The sequence below is a fragment of the Rattus norvegicus genome, chromosome 7, assembly GCF_036323735.1.
Source record: "Rattus norvegicus strain BN/NHsdMcwi chromosome 7, GRCr8, whole genome shotgun sequence".
Lineage (NCBI taxonomy): Eukaryota > Metazoa > Chordata > Mammalia > Rodentia > Muridae > Rattus > Rattus norvegicus.
The window spans coordinates 36,499,091-36,517,806 of NC_086025.1; the positions used below are offsets into that span (position 1 = coordinate 36,499,091).

Sequence of the window (18,716 nt, forward strand, 5' to 3'; positions counted from 1 at the left end):
TGAAATGATCATGTGTTTTTTTTTCTTTGAGTTTGTTTATGTAGTGAATTATGTTGATAATACTGAACCATTCTTGCATCCCTGGGATGAAGCCTACTTAATCATGATGGATGATTGTTTTGATGTGTTCTTGGATTTGGTTTGCAAGAATTTTATTCTGAAGTTCTCTTTCTTTGTTGGGTCTTTGTGGGGTTTAGGTATAAGCATAATTGTGGCTTCATAGAAGCAACTGGGTAGTGCTCTGTCTGTTTCTATTTTGTGGAATAGTTTGGACAGTATTGGTATGAGGTCTTCTGTGAAGGTCTGATAGAATTCTGCACGAAACCCATGTGGCCCTGGGTTCTTTTTGGTTGGGAGACTTTTAATAACTGCTTCTATTGCTTCTGGAGTTACGGGGTTCTTTAACTGGTTTATCTTATCATGATATAACTTTGATACCTGGTATTTGTCTAGGAAATTGTCCATTTCATGCAGATTTTCCAGTTTTGTTTAATATAGGCTTTTTGTGATAGGGTCTGATGATTTTTTATTTTTCTCAGATTTTGTTGTTATGTCTCCCTTTTCCTTTCTGATTTTGTTAATTTGGACACACTCTCTGTGTCCTCTTGTTAGTCTGGCTAAGGGTTTATCTATCTTGTTGATTTTCTCAAAGAACCAGCTCCTGATTTTCTTGGTTCTTGGTGTAGTTCTTTTTGTTTCTACCTGGTTGATTTCAGTCCTGAGTTTGATTATTTCCTGTCTTCTACTCTTCCTGGGTGTACTTGCTTCTTTTTGTTCTAGAGCTTTTAGGTGTGTTGTCAAATTGCTAATGTATGCTCTCCCCTGTTTCCTCTTGGAGGCACACAGAGCTGAGTTTTCCTCTTAGCACTGCTTTCATTGTGTCCCAATAGTTTGGGTATGTTGTGCCTTCATTTTCATTGAATTCTAAAAAGTCTTTAATTTCTTTATTTCTTCCTTGACAAAGTTATCATTGAGTAGAGCATTGTCCAACTTCCATATATATGTGGGCTTTATTTTTGTTATAGAAATAACATTATTTTTGTTATTGAAGACCAGCCTTAGTCTGTGTTGATCTGACAGGATGCATGGGATTATTTCAATCTCCCTGTTTCTGTTGAGGCCCATTTTGTGAACAATTATATGGTCCATTTTGGAGAAGGTACCATGAGGTGCAGAGAAGAAGGTATATTCTTATGTTTTAGGATGAAATGTACTATAAATATCTGTTAAATCCATTTAGTTCATAACTTCTGTAAGATTCACTGTGTCTGTGTTTATTTTCTGTTTCAATAATCTGTGCATTAACAAGAGTGGGGTGTTGAAATCTCTTACAATTATTGTGTGGGGTGCAATGTGTGCTTTGAGTTTTAGTAAGGTTTCTTTTATGAATGTAGATGCCCTTGCATTTGGAGCACAGACATTTAGGATTGAGAGTTCATCTTGGTGGATTTTTCCTTTGATGAATATGAAGTGTCCTTCCTTAGTTTTTTTTTTTTGATAATTTTTTGTTGAAAGTTGATTTTATTTGATACTGGAATGGCTACTCCAGCTTGTTTCTTCAGACCATTTGCTTGGAAATTTTTTCCCCAGCCTTTTACTCTAAGGTAGTGTCTGCCTTTGTCTCTGAAATGTGTTTCCTATATGCAGCAAAATGTTTATGTATCCAGTCTGTTAGTCTATGTCTTTTTATTGGGGAATTGAGTCTATTGGTGCTAAGAGATATTAAAGAACAGTGATTGTTGTTTCCGATTATTTTTGTTGTTAGAGGTAAAATTATGTTTGTGTGTCTCTCTTCTTTTGGTTTGGTTTTGGTTTAATTACTTTCTTGCTTTTTCTAGAGTGCAGTATACTTCCTTGTCTTAGAGTTTTCCATATATTATCCTTTGTAGGGCTGGATTTGTACAAAGATATTGTGTAAATTTGATTTTGTCATGGAATATCGTGGGTTCTCCATCTATGTTAATAGAGAGTTTTGCTGGATATAGTAGCCTGGGCTGGCATCTGTGTTCTCTTAGGGTCTGTATGAGACATGAACCTGGGTTTTGTGTGACCTGAAGCCTCCAGGTAGGTCACTTGGCCAAAAGAGTTGGTCTTACCTCTGCTCTCAGGTGTGTAGGTACTCCTGGTGACTGGGTTTCAGCTCTAGACACAGGCAGAAACTTGAGGGGTCTTGCCCCTGAGTACTCCTAGGTTCCTGTGCCCAGAGGGCACAGAGGGCACTGGGTGGGTTCCTATTTGGGTTGGGAATGTGGACAGAAGTAGCTGTCTCCTGTGAGGTTTCAAGATTGTCCATAGTTCTGAGGGTTCAGCTCTCCCCGACACGGGATTTGGGTGCAGGGAGCTGTGGGACCGGTTCAGTTCCGGTCATTCAGATTAGGTTTATATAACAGACTTGTTTGGCTCCCAAACACATCTTTTTAATTAGGTTGTGTGTACGTTTGACATTTTATCATAGCCATTTTGGCAGAAACTATTTAGATACAATGATATTTTTGTATTCGATTATTTTTATAGAGCTATTCTTGGACTTACCCTTTAAAAACTAAACCTTCAGGATTTTGACTCTGGTAAAAATAGTGTCTTACTTAGGGTTTCTATTGCTCAGAAGAGACATCATGACCAAGGCGACTCTTATAAGGTACATTTGATTTCGGATGGCTTACAGGTTCAGAGGTTCAGTCCATTATCATCATGGTCAGAAGCATAGTAGCATGCAAACAGACATGGTGTTGGAGGAGCTGAGAGTCCTACATCTTGATCCAAAAGCTGCCAGGAGCAGACTGTCTTCCAGGCAGCTAGGAGGAAGATCTCAAAGCCCACGTTAACAGTGGTACACTTCCTCCAACAGTGCCACTCACTGGGCCAAGCATATTCAAACCACCCTAGATGGAGAGCAGAAAGGTCATCATTGCTTCATTCCTGAGCCTCCTTGGCTCTTCATCTATTCCATTTTTCTGAAAGAGATCACAGATTGGCTGGACATAGACACTCTGGCAGACAGAGGAAGAGTTGGGTATACCATAGTTTTTTTTCAGAAACAATACATATAGCTGCAGTGGGAGGATGCTTAGATGGATAATTGGTTGTGAGTGGGGATAGATCACAGGGTAAGGATTGTTCAGTTGCATTTGGACCACAAGATGGATCTCCATTTTCCTTTCTAAGCCTTGCAGGAGTGCTATCATAAAGGGCACTTAGGATACATAAAGTCGCTTTTGACTTACCGTGGCCTATTTAATGAACAAGAGCCCTTAAAATAAATTTTAATTACAGCACTTTGTATGCTATTGGTCTTTTATGGACTGGAGAGATTATTTTAAATTTCAGTTCTTATTTGTAAGGTTCTGGGTATATCTAATTGGAGCTGGAAAACACGTATAAGTTCACTTTACCAAGGAAAAAGCCAGAGTTGGAATTCTGAATCTTCCAAATGGTCATGTAGATCATTTCCCTGATGCCTGGTGGGCTGAGAAACAGGTAACTCTCCTGCTGGGGGATTCTCTCTATTGCTTCTGTGAAAAATGCCAGTTCATTTGTGTCACCAAATATAGTTTGTCAGCTTCCAAATCACCAGTAGTTACATTCTCTGATACGAGGGTTGGGGTGGGGATTAGAAACCTGCAAATATCAAATAATGTGATATAAACCTGGTTGGTTCAGTTTTTGTTGTCTTTTAAAAACACAGCAAAAGACATTAACTATCTCCTTCCATGTTTTAATTGAGGAATTATGCATTAGACCTGACTTCTGGATTTTAAAGGCTTTGGTCATTGCAATGGGCACTTAAGATAATATGAGGAACATAACAAATGAATTTTTTATGGTATTATTAACTAAAAATAGAGCCTTTTACATACTAGACAAGTATTCCAGCCATATCATCATTGCCTTATATTTTTAAAGGAGTTTCAGTGGGTTATCTTTGTGTGTTAGCAAGATGGCTGATTGAGCAAAGGGGCTGATTGGCAAGGCTGAAAACAAAGGTTGACCCCCAAGTTCCTACATGGTAGAAAGAGAATTGATTTCTACCAGTTTTCCTCTGACTTCCCTAGCATGCTATATAATAGCACATGTGGACCTACCCATACACATATACACAAGAATACAAAGCAAATGTAATTAAAATTATACATTACTTAGGCTATACTTGAACTCACTTCATAGCCCAAACAGCCCTTGAACTCAAAATCCATGGCCTCTATATCCCAATAAACTAGTTCTTAAAGAGTAGTTCTTACTGTTAATATCATTTTTAATAGCTGTACAATAAGCACATGAACATATTTGTAGTATTATTTTTAGAAAGCTTTTTTATGAGTTACTCTTTTACTATGAGAAACAAAGACACCTTTGTCTATATTTGTCAGTAATTTTGCACTACAGAACGATTGTTAACAGTCTCATAATGACTGGCAGGATTGCTTTATAAGTAATATGGTTTGAAATGTAGAGATTCAGAGTGTTTGAAGTGCATGAAGACATTTTTGGATATGGATTAACTAGAAAGCTAGCTCTGAAGTGAAAATAAATGGGGGAATGGGAGTTTGGCCACTGGAGACAATAAATACTCATAGGAATTCTTCAATTCAGTCAGAGAAGAAAATACCAACTTGTCAAGAAAACAATGCCCACCTAATTTTAAATATTGCTAAATAAAAATACTATAAACTAAGGAGGATTATTTAGCTAAATCTGTATCACATGACTGTGGACCAGATGCTGTCACAGATAAATCTTATCTCCCTGACTGCCATATGTCCTATTTACCTAGTTTTGCAGGTATTATCTGTCAAAATACTAATACCCATATCTTTCTCTATAGAACTATTTGCTCTAGTCAATGGGAGGCATAGTCTCAGGAAATCCCCAGGAGGAAGGTAAGACAGCTAAGCCCTCTTTTACCTGTGCAGTTTTGTGATAAAACCCAAGTTCTACAGCCCCTTAGGAGACCAGACTACATTAGATTCAAGCTTCATTTCTTTCTTTTTTTTCATTTTTATTGGATATTTTCTTTATCAACATTTCAAATGTTATCCCCCTTCTTTGTTTCCCTTCCAGAATTCCCCTATCCCATCCCCCCAACCCCTGCCTCCATGATGTTGCTTCCCCCCATCCCCCCACCCACTGCCTCCATGAGGGTGCTCCCTCCATCCCCCCACCCACTGCCTCCTGCCTCCTGGTCCTGGCATTCCTTTACACTGGGGCATAGAGCCATCATAGGACCAAGGGCTGCTCCTCCCACTGATGCCCGACAAGGCCATCCTCTACATATGTAGCTGCAGTTAGGGGTCCCTCCAGGTGTATTCTTTGGTTGATGGTTTAGTCCCTGGGAGCTCTGGGGTAGACCCTGGTTGGTTGATATTGTTCTTCCTATGGGGTTGCAACCCTCCTCAGCTACCTCGGTACTTTCTCTAACTCCTCCATTTGGGGATCCCATTCTCAGTCCAATGGGTGGCTATGAGTATCAGGATCTGTATTTGTCAGGTTCTGGGAGAGCCTCTCAGGAGACAGCTATATTAGGCTCCTGTCAGCACGCACCTCTTGGCATTCCCAATCATTTCTGACTCAGTAAATTCTCACCTTATCACACTTACCCAACCTTTATAGGCCCTTCATAAAAATAATTGCTAGTTTGATTACATATAAAAATTATTGCCTCAAGCTCAACTTCTATAGAAATTACTATAAGGGTTGGCAGATCACTCCATGGGTAAAGCGCTTGCTATGCAACCATGAAGACTTGAGTTCAGACATCTAGCACTTATGTAAAAGACACACATGGCACAAATATCTGTAGCCCAGGATTGGGGCCCTGGAACAATAGTATTTCTGGGACTCACTGACTACCAATCTAGCTAGAACAGCCCTGGGTTCAGTGAGGAACCCTGTCTCCAAATATGTACAGTGCAGAACGATAAAGAACCATCTTGAAGTCAAGCTCTTGCTTCATAATGTTATACCTGCAGAGGTTGGTGGACCCACACCCTCATGTGTACACGTGCATACAACACACATAATATGAGGGGCGGGGCAGAGACCTGTCGTTATTGTCATATAGGTTTACTTTTGTGTACATACCAATTCAAACACTTATTAATATTATAAACAGCTTATCTGTATTTTTACCTACATATTTATACAAGAAGAATCCAAAGCTGTTCATTTTTACCTTTCAGAAGGTCTTTCAGTCCCAGAGATCACAGAATTTATGATAAGAAATGTATCTAGTAATCCTGACTCAATTATTGATTAAAGCCTGGTCATATTACAATTTTTCTAAACCTATATTCAATTAATATAAGGCTTGCATGTTAACACCAATGCTCCCTTGTTCTAACTTTGTGATTGTGCAAATTAAAAACTTGAATGCGTGCCTAGTGTCGAGCAGCTGCTCTGTGGATGGAATTGCCAGCAACAGAAGAATCATTTAAAGGTAGATGTGAGCCAATCAGCTTATTAAGGATGAGTTTGTCACTTTACTGCCATCTCTTGCTTGGTTCCCTAATTAATTATGGCTACTCCTTTTCCAAGTAGTCAAATAAGAACTGTTTGACCGTTAAAATGCCTATAAAGTAAACCTGAGTCTACTCACTGAAACCCAAGAGTCATGTGGCAATACAGGAGTTCCCCAGACTGCAGAAGCTGTAGATGGGAGAGAACTTGTATACTGGCAACACATTGGAGCTTCTGTCATTGAGAAAATTTGGTTTTACAACAAAAAAATGAAAAAAAAACCAGCTAATCAAGTACTCAATATTAGATGATTGTACCTAAAATCTAGATCAGGCTTCCCTTGAAAGGGAGAAAGGGTATCATTGGTATTGAGACAACTAGCAGAAGCTGCCCTTTTTAGGAAGAATAGCTACCGTCTAGTTGTTCGGTTGGAATAACCACATAACTTCCTTTCAAGAGGAGAGTTCATTGAGAATGGCAGGATTATGTTAGAAATCATGTCAGAAGAGCAGGCAGAAATCAGGCACACTAAAAAAAAATGCTACTATAGCCAGAGTCCCCAGTACTCCCAACTGCTCCTCTCAACAGTGAGAACCTTCCACCTGTAGGTACCATGGGATTCTCTTCAAGAGTATCTGGTTCGTTGAATGATTCGGAGACTTGGTTAATTAATTTTTGGGTTCAGGATTCTTGTAAGTGAATTCCTATTAAGTAAAAGCTACTTCTAATAAAGTCTGACTAGTGTATCCCAAGATGATATATTGTGTTCAAGCAGTTATATTTTTCTCTACAGCTTTCTTTGAGATCAAAAGATAACATAATTAAAAGTATACTTAATTGTTTTTATAGACTTGGACATGAGCAATAACGAAGACATGACATAATCTTCACATGATTGGGACGACAATACCTTCTACTAGTCAAATATATATATATTTTTATTGATTTTTATTGAAGCGCCATGCATGGCAAAATGTCCTTTTCATGGAGCAGTTGGTGATGGGCAACCAGAGAAAACGACACATGCAAGACCGAGTTGGCAATGAGCGGCAGAAGTGAGAAACAGTGCATGCGTATTTGGAATGGCCAGCAGACTTTACAATCTGTTGCGCTGGAATTTTAGGGACTTACCACAGACAGTGTTTGTTATTGCAGAGAGTTTTTGTTTCCCAGGAGGAAGGAAGATCAACCAAAAGAAATACAACAGTAAAAAGTACACAGATGATACAGCAAAACAAAATCCTGGACTATAAACCACAAATGGCCCGATGGATTTGCTTGGGAATAGCTGGCGAGATCTCCTATCTAATGCCTCCATTCTAAGGATGTTTACTGAAAGAGAACATTGAGTAATGCTTGCACTGGCCCTTCAGCAAAGTCCCCCTATTAGCAACCACCGCCGCAACTCTTTGCGGTTTGTTAGCCGTCTATTATTTCTTATTGGCATGTTTGGCTTTTTGTTTTCTCAAATTGGCTTGCCTGTGGAATGTGTGTCAAGAGGCAGGACTTATTTACTCATTGAGAAATTGACCACTAGTGAGGCACTGAGCATGCCCCAAGGGAAGAAGGATAGAAGGGCCACGTGCTCAACCACCCATTGCATAGAACAACTGCTTTGGGTGATGAACCATTTTGCTCCCAACATCAGAGTGGAGACCACAAGGCAGGCAGATTGGCATCTCAGGCCAATTTGTGTGTGCATGCTGTTCAGTTTACTCTCCAGCTAAGATCTTCAGTGAGTTCCACAGATTCCTTCCTCACAGTCAGATATGTAAAAAATTCTTATCTCTCCCTTGAGGGAATGGTCTCTAAGAATGTTTTCAAAACACGTGTGTTCTTTACTTCAACCACAATAGAGATGGTTAAGCTAAGGTTTAAATAATGCTTACTCTGACACTTAGCCTACTTTTTAACTTAGTAATTACATTCTTGTAGGCTTCCTGGTACAGCAATCCTAGTGGGGCACGATGAAATAAATAGCACTATTTCAGGAAAACACTGTTTTATAGCAGGACTTAGGAGCGTTTCTCTTTCTGGTCCACGTCGTATGGCTTTGATAAGTGTGATACTGAAATCTGGAGGACACATTGACACTCCTGTGATGAATGGTAGCCACTCTCAGGCTGAATTTTTTTCACTGGCTCTTCATCAAAGTCACAGCAGTGGTGATAATAACAAGAAATAAACATCGTAGATGAGAAGAACACTGAAAAATTAGGTAGAAAACTCATTTTCTGAAATCAATTTACTATTGAACCCTATGTATTATGTTATTGTACAACCATTGTAATAATGATTGATCCTTACTTTATGGTTCTAATACCAGCTGGATCAGTCAACATTTTGCATGCATTTTAACATTTTGTTCATATTACAACCATTTGAATTAGTATTAATGCTAATCTAATTAATTTATTTCAAAAAGACATTTACAGAGTAGATATATTTAATTGAGCTCGTCTAATTTAGTGCTGGCAAGTGAGGGATCACAGTTGTTCTCCTTTAAAGTCAAGGTCACCTAGTCAAGTGATTCTCAACCTTCCTAATGCTGTGACGCTTTAATACAGTTCCTCAGGTTGTAGTGATGTCCAGCCATAAAGTTATTTTCATTGCTATTTCATAACTGTAATTTTGCTACTGTTATGAATCATAATGTGAATATCTGTGTTTTTCAATGGTCTTAGAAGACTCTTGTGAAAGGGTTGTTTGACTCACCCCCAAAGGTGTTGTGACTCCCTGAGTTTGGGAACAGATAGTCTAGATCCTCCAGCCAGAGCTACAGAGCTACTTCTCTCTCTCTCTCTCTCTCTCTCTCTCTCTCTCTCTCTCTCTCTCTCTCTCCCCCCCCCTCTCTCTGGTGTGTGCTTGTTTTGTTTTTAAGATACTATCACTTAAGGGTTTATTTGATTTGTAAGTTTAAATCCACCTGAAATATACCAAGTCCTTTTTTGTTTTTTCATTTCAGGCGTGTAACCAAGATTTTTTTTTTTTTTTTTTCTGGAGCTGGGGACCAAACCCAGGGCCTTGCGCTTGCTAGGCAAGCGCTCTACCACTGAGCTAAATCCCCAACCCCCGTAACCAAGATGTTTATCTTCTTAGTAGTATCTTTGATTTCTGCCCTGCTTTCTTCTCAGTGTTAATAAACCAACAATATCTACAGTGGAAGTGCTATGTGTGCCTTCCATACTACTACTTGGGAAGTCAGGGCAGATCTCTAGTTCATGACTATGCCGAGCTACATAAACATTATGTCAAAGACATATTAAGATGATAGTAGCTACATCACACAATATTAAGCATGTCATAAATATTTAAAACGTTTATGGCACAAAGTGGGTGATTAATACATGAATGATGAATAAGACAAAGTCTTCCTAGTTGTTAACAGTGCGGTTGTATGACCAACAATCTGGTGGTGTTATCTGGTGGTGGTTCAATGGCAGGGATTATACATTAATGGAATACACAGGATTGATTTGAAAAAAAATGATGAAGAAATAATCTTGAGAGAGAGAGAGAGAGAGAGAGAGAGAGAGAGAGAACAATTAGAGATTATCATTAGTCATTAGAATAAGAGGTGGCAATATTTGATCTGGCAACGTTGGTAAATGAAAAGAAAACAATGATTTTCAGAAGCAACAGAGAGGTCTCACAGTGATTAAATTAAGAAGATAAAAGAAAACAGACCCAGATTTCTGGCTTTTTTTTAAACCAAAATGTACTATGTTGGTGTGACTGAGGGAAAAATGTCCTGGCTTATAGTGTAGCTGCCAGCAAGTCATGACAGCCTTAATTTTCATTATCCTTGAATGTAAACTGAAGACAGAAATAGTCCTTCTCACATACAATTCTCATGAGGATAAAGTGTTACAAGGACCTGTAGCTTGTTACTGGGCAAGTCACTCACAGCTCTCTTACCTTGTAAGTCATTGGCAGGAGCGGGGGGACCAGCAAATGTGCTTAGTTTTGGGGATCTTCAGATGGAGATACTTTGAGCCATCCGACTCAGAATTATTTAGACATTTTCAGAGGCATGGTGACAAGGTCAGCCATCCCAGACTGAGTGAGGAGGCGTCTGCTATTTTCAGTATAGCATTTGTTTAGGAAGGATTTCAACATCATCTGATATTCTGTATCTTCCAAAAACATACTGTGAGTGCTTGCTTCTATAACCAGGCTGCTACCCTTCAAGGCCCAAACTGCATGAGAAATGTAGAAAAGACAAATCTGCTTCTGGGTCCAGATTTGATTTGGTGTTGTAGTTCAACCTGTTGTTTCTCTCTGTGTGTAAGCGGTGCCATTTAATCTGTGATTTTTTTTCTTTCTCTCATTTCCTGAGTATATTTTTAAATGTTTAAAATTACTTGTTAGTGTCATGGTATTATAACATTTAAACTTTCTCACAGTAGTGCTTTGGGAAATAGCCTAAAATCTTCGGTCTGTGAGTTATAAACTGAAATAGCACACTTGCTATTCTTGGAGAGAACTGAAATTTAGTTCCTAACGTAGGTGTCTCACAATCACCTGTAACTCTAGCTCCAGAAAGTCTGATGCTCTCTTCTAGCCTTTGGTGGCAACTGTCAACACACACACACACACACACACACACACACACACACACACACACACTCACTCATTCACAAAGTAAGCAATCAAACATTAATCATTATTACTAGTTAATAATTAATTAATTACTTAATTAACCACTAATATTAAGAAAACCTATTCAGCCAGGCTGTGTTGATGAATGCCTTTAACACCAGTATTCAGAGGCAAAGGGAGAGGCAGGTAGATCTCTGAGTTTGAGTCCAGTCTGTTCTACAGAGTGAGTTCCAGGACAGCCAGGGCTACACAGAGAACCTCTGACCCTTTCCCCCCAAAAAAGAAAAAAAGAAAGCATGTAGTATTATTTCAAAAATAATCATATGCTAACTTTTCTTTGTGGGACTTCTACTCTCATCAAGACCTGGGGTGGGGGTGGGGGTAGGGAAGTGAGCGATCTTTGTATTTTGCAAAATACTAATGACTAAAGGCATTTTAAGAGTAAGCATGTCATGTCAGGTCCAGTGAACCTGTCAGGTCCATTTAACACTTAGCTTCAAATGAAATGAAAGTCCACAGTTTCCAGTAGCTGACCATGGTCTAAATCATGAACCATTGTGCTCTAAAATGTATAGGTCAGATTATAAATATAAGTATTTATCTTATTTCTTAAGGTATCATGAACTCATGTAAATATAGCCTTTAAAAAAACAGTATTCAAACTAATTCAAGCTGTAACTGTCCCAATGCCATTCCTTCGGGAGACAGAGCGAAGCATAGTAAAAAAGTATGGCACCTTCATGGAAAACAAAGCTGTATTATTTGCATGTTAACAAAACATTCAACAAACACACAAAAAAATAATTTGAAGAATATCGTTAGCTTCAGGATTCTGAGCAGCAGGTTAATAGTACAGCTTGTTGAATCTTTATCTGATATGCATTGTTTATATAATATATTGCCAGTAGATTCATATCTTAAGTCACCCAAGACCAAATGTAGCGCGGACTATTTGTGTAAGTTAAGAATGCACTCTAAAATTGACTGTGGCTCTTGAATTTAGCATCTATGAAGGACACCACTCAACTAATCTCAGCAAATGAGCAAGTGGACATCTTAAATGCTTCCTTTGATATAGACTGGACTGGAATAGTGGCTTAAAGGCCACTTGTGAGAAAAATGGCATCATCAATTAGACAGCATACTCTGAATATGTTAGAGTTCCAGCTCCATTCCACTCATCACAATAGCGGTCCATTTGTTTTCACAAGGTTACTGTACTGGATATTTACCTTACAGATTTCTCTTTCTTCTCCGTTAGTAAGCAGAATGTCACCTTGCCATTTTTAAGAGTGTAAACTCCCTTAAATCACTTCTTTCTGAATGTGTCCACCATGGTCTGGATGAGTGGGTGTGTATGGGTATTCAGAAAAGAAGAAATCATAAAGGCTCTGGAAAGAGTACTAGTTCCTATTTCTGGTAGATAGCTAGATTACCCCATAGTAGTGTTCACACACACAGTTAATATTTAATGCCCCCCGCCCCTGTGTTTCCAACATGGGAAAATAACACTTCCGTGATACTCTGTGTGAATGTAGTTCTGAGAAGGAAAGGACAGGGGTAGTTATCTTTGTAATGGAGCCTTAATACATTCTCATATTCTAGAGATTTGAGGTTTTGGAGGATTGGGAGGAAAATGGTGAAGAGCTCCAGCTGGAGGAGTAAGAACAGTTCCTAGGCTGAGTAGCTGTGAGAAGATTTTTGCTCCTGAGGCAGGATCTACTGCAAACCGGAGTCATCTTAGATTCTAAGGCAGTTAGAATAAAAGGCACCTGGTCTCCTCTCTGAAATACAGAGGTCAGGCTTCCAGTTCTTTATGTCCCTCTTGGACCATGTGACCAGATACTGCCATGACTGCCGATATATCAGCTGAGGATTTGGGCTGGGTTTATGTGTTTTTCATAAGACTACTGTCTAAAATTGGTGTGGCTTTTCCTAACAGTCTTTGTCCCTACATGCCTTTACCACATTGCATGCTTTTCTAACATCTACACTATGCCTCACAGGTACAGACAGTGTATCTTTTAGAGTGTTATCATGGACTGCTCTATAGTACAGGCCACGGGTCTAATCACAGATGACTCAAGGTCACAGTGGAGTACAAAGACAAGATGCTTGTGCTGAGCAGACATGGTGGTACATACCTTTAATGCTAGCATCTGGAAGGCGTAAGTCGGCAGATCTCTGTGAGCTCATGGCTAGCCTGGTGTACATAAGTTCAAGGGCAGTCAAGGCTACATAATGATACCCTATCTCAACACACACACACACACACACAAAGGGAGGGGGGAGGATGCACCTGTCAAGAGGGTCAAGTGTGCTCTGACACCGTGGGGACCTGGGTAGCACAGAATTCAGGTAGGACAAAGGGACAAATGAATACTAATAAGATTTTCCTAAAAGCATGTGAATGTATGTTTTGATGTTAGGACACTACCTAAACACAGGATAGTTAAATTAATTTTCAGATTCTGTATTAATCTTTTATGTCTGTGTGTATAGTGCTGTGGGTGGAGGCCAGGACCTCATCACATTCCATGAAAATGATGCCTGACCACCAATCCAAATCTCCAATCCTATAGTAATCTTTTCCCCCTCTTGTGTGTATCTGTGTATGCATGTCTGTGTATGCAATGCATGTGTATATAGGTATACATATTTACAGGTGGCAGAGGATAGCTCTCCGCTTTGCTTTTGTGAGGCAGAGTCCCTCACCACCCTCGAACTTACTAAGAAAGGTGGGTTTCTGTCTGGTCACTGAGTTGTGGGGACTCACCCAGCTGCACATCCTCAGTGCTAAGTTTACAGATGCTTACTACATGGTTTCTGGTGAATGAACTCAAGTCCATATGCTCCTTCATGCTCATGAGACACATGAGACTAGTGCATGATGGACCAAACTATTTCCAAAATTCCTTGCATTAACACTGGAAAAGAAACAACAAAAAGTGAGCTTCGTTACACAAAGAGAGTAAGGGTGCAATGTGTCAAATATTCCTGGAATCATCACTTCCAAGGTAGAAGAAAACTTGAACCAAGACAAGAAAGTCATCAGCAAGATATGCACAACTTCAAACCAGACAAAATCCCAGTGCTGGAAAGGGAAAGTGGACACAGGCACACACACACACACACACACACACACACACGCACACACACACACACACACACACACACACACACACACACACACGTATGTACAAGCACAAGCACAAACACATGTACATATACAATTGTGTAACCCCATGTGGGAAAGGGGTTTAGGATTGATAGATAATTAAAGCAAGGGATAGAAACCGAGGACATTAATTTGGATATAAATTTTACCTGAAGACATATTTTTACATTGAACAATTCAGAATGTTAAAATTTCTGTACAGTGTCAAATAACAGAATGAAATAGAGGAAAATAATGGGTTATGCTCTGAGGGCGATTGGAAGAGTCTGTGAAACAAGGCTTAACTTCCACAGAAGGTCATTTCAAAGGATGAAAAGTGTTCAAGCATATAGAGCAAGTCATGCTGGTTAAAAGTCCTAAACTTACAGAAAATATGGTAGAATTGTTACCTATGTATGTGTGTTTCCACACATTCCACTATTGAAACACATCACATGGAAGTCAAAGCATGAATGAGAAGAGGTGGTAGCATGGGGAGAGGAAGAAATAGAGATATTTCACATCCGTCTATAGGTAAAAATATAGAGATATTATGACAGCATTTTTGGTGGATTAAAAAGATTCTGGAAATTAGAAAATACTTATAGTGGAAGAAAAGTTGACTAGATTTTGACACACCCATTTGATGTAAAGGTGCATAAAATAATTTTTTTAAGGATGCGACCACTGGGAGGTTTTCTACACTCCAGTGGATGGCTCCCACATTCATGCACATATACCAGCACTAATTGGAGTTAGATTATTAGAAAGAAACAAAAGAAAATGGATGAAATTGGGAGGATAGTGTGTTGGGATGGGTATGTGGAAAGTCAGAGGGATGAAATAGAAGGTATATTGATCGCTGTATAGATGTATGAAATTCTAAAAATTAAAAAAATCAGTCTCATATATTTACTGTATAGGTTTGCAGTCAGAAAGAAAATTGTAGAGTGATCCCTATAATGTTATCTTTAAAAGGCCTTAAAACATACATTTATTTGTTTTGTGTGGGTACATGAAGCCATGTTTATGGGATTGTGCACATGTGTCATGGCTCATGTGCATAGATCATAGAGTGACATGTAGGACTTCATTCTCTCCTTCTACCATGTGGGTTCTGCGAACAAAACTCAGGTCATCAGGCTGAGTAACAATGAATTTCCCTGCTCATCCAGCATCATCGCTCATATAATCTTTTGAAATGTAAACAAAATCAAAATTGTGCATGCATGCTTTAGGGGACTAGGGAAGAATGGCAATATAGGCTTTACTTATTTGTTATTTCTGTGAATAAGATTGGAAGAGGGGGAGAGATGAGATCTGAAAGCGACATCACTTAACATGACTACATTCACTTGGAGATGTTCCTCAGAGTTTTGAATTCAATATCTAAAATGTGAAACAAGTCCAGTGTTGAGTTTCTGTGTTCATTTTCATCTCCTGCCTGAAGAAGCTTCTCTGATGCTAGTTGAATGATATGCTGATGTATAGGTAAGCAGTATGTCATTAGGAGTCATTTTATTGCTCTATTACTTTTGCAGAATAATAGCATAGACTTTCCCCTAGTTCCATGATTCAGCCAGTGTCCTGTCAGGTTCCTTCTCATGTATTGGGTCTTAAATCTAATCTAAGTCTTTGTTCACTCACATAACATTTGTTCCAATATTGTATCAATGTATCTCACAGCCATGTTACTGTTGTAGGTAATAGGATAATGTGTGTCAGAAGACTTTGGGGAACTTAGCTCTAAATGGGATTTTTTTTTCAACCCCCTTACTATGAAGATCTGTGCAGGAAACAAGGTTGAAAGACTGTAGGAACCAGAAATGATGGATGACTCCAAGGAAAAAACATCTTCAAGACACAACAGAATTTATACATTTATGAGCTCAAAGAGACTGAGACAGGACATACAAGAAAGACCTGCACAAATACAAACCAGACAAAATCACAGCATTGGGGAGGGGAAATGGATACCAAGTCCCATCCCCTAGCTAAGAATAAGTTATTTGTGATTGGTACCTTTGGGCAAGGGGAAAATCAGTTTTTCCTGATAAAGTGTCAATGGATTTATCAACCACACTTTGGACAGAGAAGGCAGAGGGAGGGAGGGAAGGAGAAAAAGAGAAAGAGAGAAAGAGGGAGAGAAAGAGGGGGGAAGGGGAAGGGAGAGAGAGACGTGTGAGTAAAGAGTTGAGTAGGGTCTAGGAGTTCAGGAAAGAGAAAGACTGAAAGAGATTGAGACATATTAAAAAATTCAAAAATGAAAAGTGAAATAAACAGAAAACAGAATTATGCAGGGAACCACCTACTTTGTTGAAAGAGGAAATAAACTGAAGTACTGCTCTTAATAGCTTTTAAAACACCACTTTCAGTATTATATTTAAAGGATGTGATGTTTATTCTAAGGAAATGAAAAATTATGAGTTAGTACGTTTTAAAACATGGTGGTTAAGGATGAACACAAATAATTTTGTTCTTATTTTTTTTTATTGCAAAACAACCCAGTGATCAATCAAGGTTCATGTTTATGACTTAGTTATTTAATGGAAAAGCCACTCACACTCAGTTTTAAATTGCGAAGTTCCTTTGTCTCATCAAGAGAGTCGGTAAGTCTGTGATCAGATAGTCTCTAAAGTTCATTTGCTGTGCAACAAACGTTAACATCCCATTGTTCGTGAGGATTTCATTTTGTATAATCCTTAAGAAATAACTCTCTCTCTCTCTCTTTCCTTCCTCTTCTTTTTTCATTTCATTTACTGCTTATTTCTCTCTCTTTTTTTCCTCCTCTCAATTCTCTGGTATCATGATGGCTATTAGGAATGCAAGTAATGCAAGTAGTCATGAACTGTTGAGCGAGAAGCATTAAATTCTTCTTACAAAATTTGTGTTCTCTCGCGGGACTCTGTTGAAGAGAATCGGATTATATGGATCAATAAAAGAACTATATGGACATGGAATAGACTGCAATTGATACCTCATATGCAGAGCATTTAAAAGAAAGAAGTATGGTTTATTCCTTTGATCTGGAAAAATAGACAGAAGATGCTGCCATTTATGAAGACAAAGAAGATTAATAATTAAAAATGTCACGGACATTTTCCACATCTTCTCATCCAACCTTGGTAATCAAGAAATTTGAGAATCAGATTTGCTCAGCTGTAAAGAGGTGGAGAGGGCGCTTAGCAATACAGTTGGAAATGTCAACCAAGGGGTTAAAGATGAGATCCCAGGGCTCAGGAGATGGGCCAAAAACAGATTGTTATTTTGCCATTCATCATTGTGTTAGTTCAGTGGTCAATGAAGAAATCTCTAGGCTTCATGATGGCTCAAAACAAGCAAAATAAAACAAAACAACAAACCAAACCATGCAGTTATTGGTAGGAATTAAAATCCAGGGTAGTTTATGAGACAATATGGGCACTAGGCCATGATCACTTTGTCACCAGTTGTCTCATTTTGGAATCCACAGGAAGATGGTCTCAATGTTTATTTTGAAATGTGACAACATGTAGGATCTTTATCTTAGGCAGATTTGAGAGGCTAGGCCAGTATTGGAAGCAGTGTTTCACTGATAAAAGTAGTAGTGCTCAAATTTGCATTAAGTGTATGCATAAATAGGCTTTTATTTAAGATACATGAGGTGCTTCTCAGACAAATGTTTTTAAGGAATATGCAGTTTTGTTCACAGTCCATAGACAGTTGGTGGCGTCATCTTATATTTAAGGTTTTTCTACAAACCTTAATTTACACAGCATGTATAAAACTGTTCTTTATCCTTTCTTTTGCCCTAATTTCTCTACTATGTTACTTAGCACTTTTAAGAATCTTTTACTAAAAGTCTTGTGCATAAACTATGTGGTCAATTGTAGAAGCTTACACAGCATTTTTGAAAATGTATAATGCCATTCCTTTTCCGTTATCTATTGAGCTCTTAAACATCAAAAGAATGTTTCCTGTTGAACCAGATGTAGATCTCTCCTGAGAGACACAGCCAGAATACAGCAAATACATAGGTGAATGCCAGCAGCAAACCACTGAACTGAGAACGGGACCCCCGTTGAAGGAATCAGAGAAAGGACTGAAAGAGCTTGAAGGGGCTTGAGACCCCATATGAACAACAATGCCAACCAACCAGAGCTTCCAGGGACTAAGTCACTACCCAAAGACTATACATGGACTGACCCTGGGCTCCAACCTCATAGGTAGCAATGAATAGCCAAGTAAGAGCACCATTGGAAGGGGAAGCCCTTGTTCCTGTCAAGACTGAACCCCCAGTGAACATGATTGTTGGGGGGAAGACAGTAATGGGGGAGGATGAGGAGGGGAACATCCATAGAGAAGGGGAGGGGGAGGGGCTGGGGGATGTTGGCCCGGAAACCGGGAAAGGGAATAAAAATCAAACTGTAAATAAGAAATACCCAAGTTAATAAAGATGAAAAAAAAAAGAATGTTTCCTGTTATAATAATTTGGAATGATAGACACAAACTTTAAAGTAGCAAT

At 38.9% G+C, this 18,716-nt stretch overlaps 1 long non-coding RNA gene across 5 annotated transcripts in view; it reads right to left on the reverse strand.

Moving 5' to 3' along the window:
• Window positions 1-18,716, reverse strand: part of Csl1 (citrate synthase like 1) — a 120,380-nt gene that overhangs the window by 28,534 nt on the left and 73,130 nt on the right. For 2 of the 5 annotated variants that reach the window (XR_005486900.2, XR_005486899.2), the window contains one exon: window positions 16,684-17,117. The exons of the other annotated variants lie outside the window; for them this stretch is intronic. This is a non-coding gene — a long non-coding RNA (citrate synthase like 1). Of the gene's footprint in view, window positions 1-16,683; window positions 17,118-18,716 lie in introns of those variants that run through there. 5 annotated transcript variants of the gene reach the window in all.